Source organism: Schistocerca nitens, chromosome 6 (assembly GCF_023898315.1).
Source record: "Schistocerca nitens isolate TAMUIC-IGC-003100 chromosome 6, iqSchNite1.1, whole genome shotgun sequence".
Lineage (NCBI taxonomy): Eukaryota > Metazoa > Arthropoda > Insecta > Orthoptera > Acrididae > Schistocerca > Schistocerca nitens.
Genome location: NC_064619.1, coordinates 288,973,329 through 288,977,088, shown reverse-complemented (window position 1 = coordinate 288,977,088; position 3,760 = coordinate 288,973,329).

The following is a 3,760-nucleotide window of genomic DNA, read 5'->3' as shown; positions in this document are numbered from 1 at the left end:
ACGTGACGGATGAACGTGCTGGAAAGGTAGGGCGACCGCGTACGGCAACCACAGAGGGCAACGCGCAGCTAGTGCAGCAGGTGATCCAACAGCGGCCTCGGGTTTCCGTTCGCCGTGTTGCAGCTGCGGTCCAAATGACGCCAACGTCCACGTATCGTCTCATGCGCCAGAGTTTACACCTCTATCCATACAAAATTCAAACGCGGCAACCCCTCAGCGCCGCTACTATTGCTGCACGAGAGACATTCGCTAACGATATAGTGCACAGGATTGATGACGGCGATATGCATGTGGGCAGCATTTGGTTTACTGACGAAGCTTATTTTTACCTGGACGGCTTCGTCAATAAACAGAACTGGCGCATATGGGGAACCGAAAAGCCCCATGTTGCAGTCCCATCGTCCCTGCATCCTCAAAAAGTACTGGTCTGGGCCGCCATGTCTTCCAAAGGAATCATTGGCCCATTTTTCAGATCCGAAACGATTACTGCATCACGCTATCTGGACATTCTTCGTGAATTTGTGGCGGTACAAACTGCCTTAGACGACACTGCGAACACCTCGTGGTTTATGCAAGATGGTGCCCGGCCACATCGCACGGCCGACGTCTTTAATTTCCTGAATGAATATTTCGATTATCGTGTGATTGCTTTGGGCTATCCGAAACATACAGGAGGCGGCGTGGATTGGCCTCCCTATTCGCCAGACATGAACCCCTGTGACTTCTTTCTGTGGGGACACTTGAAAGACCAGGTGTACCGCCAGAAACCAGAAACAATTGCACAGCTGAAGCAGTACATCTCATCTGCATGTGAAGCCATTCCGCCAGACACGTTGTCAAAGGTTTCGGGTAATTTCATTCAGAGACTACGCCATATTATTGCTACGCATGGTGGATATGTGGAAAATATCGTACTATAGAGTTTCCCAGACCGCAGCGCCATCTGTTGTTGAAAATTGTAACTACTGTAATTTCGAAAGTTTGTCTGCCTGAAAATGTACTGTTGTCCCAAGCATATTGCAACAAACGGTGTATTTCTATCGCTGCTCGTTTAGTTTTTATTGCCGTTTCAAATATACCGGTCATTTTTGAAACACCCTGTATGTGCAATATGTGTAATTCCCAGTACTGTTGCAAGGGTTGCCGGTAGCAATGGAGCCATTTCAGTTTATTGGGGTGTCTTATTAGCACCCTTTAACCGAACTCCAACAGACTATCATTTGGTGCTAACTATAATGAACTGTTTTTCTCGTCTTACCGAGATGGTGCCGATGCTGTACCACCAGGCAGCTACAGTTGCACAAGCATTGGCGAACAGATGTGTGTTGAAGTCTTTGGGGGGTGGCAGAGGCAATAATAACAGATCAAAGGATGAAGTGTATGTCAGACGTTGTGTGTCGGTTGTTGAGAGCGAAAAAGTTAACAACAAGCCCACTTCATTCTCAGTCAGAAGGTAGAATGGAGCGGGTACATCAGATGATTGCGAGGACTCTCAGTTGTTATCTTAAGTTCCACTCTATAGACTGGAACGCGTATGTATCTTTTGTGGTATTGCTCATAGTTCCAAAATACATACCAGCTCAGGCCACATAAGTTATGCGGGGTGTTCCAAAAGTCTCTCCGCTGTGCCATATGATTGTTAGCCGCGCGTGCCATATGATTGTTCGCCTGCCTGGGTTACTTCCCTTCAAGTGGACTCTCCCAACATTCCACTGTTTCGTTTATCTCAGCCAGCGTCAGTAGTATCGTTGGTGTGTGTCGTTACGTGTTGACGTGAACGTTTAGGTTTAGGTTTAGTTCCTTTGTTCGTTTGTTTCGTTTTTGTTACTGTTAAATGGTTCAAATGGCTCTGAGCACTATGGGACTTAACTTCTGAGGTCATCAGTCCCCTAGAACTTAGAACTACTTAAACCTAACTAACCTAAGGACATCACACACATCCATGCCCGAGTCAGGATTCGAACCTGCGACTGTAGCGGTCGCGCGGTTCCAGACTGTAGTGCCTAGAACTGCTCGGCCACCCCGGCCGGCTGCTGACTATGGAATTAGCGCAGTGCACAAGAAATATTATGTGGACGATAAATAACAACTTAGAAGATTATATACTTGTTTAAGTGCATTGGGCATAGAATTAGCCTTAGCTAGGCTATTGCGAACCTTGTTAGATATGTTAGATATTCTCAGCGACGCAATAATAGAAATAAAAATGCTGCAAGAAGTGGTTTACCACGCAATATGTGGTAGTTGAGAGCTGCACTGTTGCTTCTGCAAAAGTTCTTAGTAGGATAACATCAGGCACGTGGGGAATTTCCCTCAGAACTGCAACATGTTATAGAATTATGTAAAAATACATCAGCAGTCATATACTAACTGTTGAAGTCAATAATGATACAGAAAAACTACGTGTTTCAATACGATTCCCGCTAATAAGCATGAAGGCACAATACCAGGGCACAATACCAGTGTCAGAGTACACCTGTACCCAGTTAAGTGGGAACTATAGACAAATGACTACAAGCGTGAACTCAGGAAGTGTTAGTAACCTCTGAACAGACTGAATGTTGTGTTCCCATAAAAATGGAAGACTGGCGAGAGCAGCCGAGAGAAAGTATTACGATCTGTTTATCGAAAAGAAAGACTAACACACAGGCGCGTGGAGTACAGCTGTTTTTAGGGAAAACGGAAGCGACACTGTGCAAGAGGAAAGTGTTGAATCCATAACCTCATGTCCAGAGAATAGGTGCACACTAGATTTATTCAGTTTTCTCAGCATAAATTGAAATTGAAGTAATGAACGCTTAGCCGCGCTGTGTGAAGCGCCTTGCCAAAGTTCGCGTGGATTCCCTCGCCGGAGGTTCGAGTCTTCCCTCGTGTGTGTGTGTGTGTGTGTGTGTGTGTGTGTGTGTGTATGTGTGTGTGTGTGTTCTTAGAGTAAAATAGTTAGATTTAAGTAGTGTGTAAGCCTAGGGACAGATGACCTCAGCAGTTTGGTCCCATGTCGGCCGAAGTGGCCGTGCGGTTAAAGGCGCTGCAGTCTGGAACCGCAAGACCGCTACGGTCGCAGGTTCGAATCCTGCCTCGGGCATGGATGTTTGTGATGTCCTTAGGTTAGTTAGGTATAACTAGTTCTAAGTTCTAGGGGACTAATGACCTCAGCAGTTGAGTCCCATAGTGCTCAGAGCCATTTTTTAGTTTGGTCCCATAGGTACGCTATGTGATGAAAAGTGTCCAGGTATCTGGCTCAAAATGACTTACAAGTTTGTGGCGCGGGCGCCCTCATTCGATAACGCTGGAATGCAGTATGGTTGATGATAGCTTCCACTCTCGCAGCCATACGTTGAGTCAGGTGTTGAAAGGTTTCTTAAGGAATGGTAACCCATTCTTCACGAATTCGGCCTTCCAAAACATCCCAAAGGTGTTCTATAGGATTCAGGACACTGTGCAGGCCAGTCCATTCCAGGGATGTTATTGTTGTGTAACCATTTCACCACAGGCCGTGGATTATGAACAGTTGCTCGATCGTTTTGAAAGATTTAATCGCCATCCCTGAATTGCTGTTCAACAGTGGGAAGAAAGAAGGTGCTTGAAACTCAATGTAGGCCTGTGCTGTGATAGTGCCATTCAAAACAACAAGGGGTGCAAACCCCCTCCATGAAAAAACACGACCACACCATAACACCACCGCCTCCGATTTTTACTCTTGGCACTACACAGATGATGGTAGATGATGTTCACGGGGCATTCGCCATACCCCCATCCC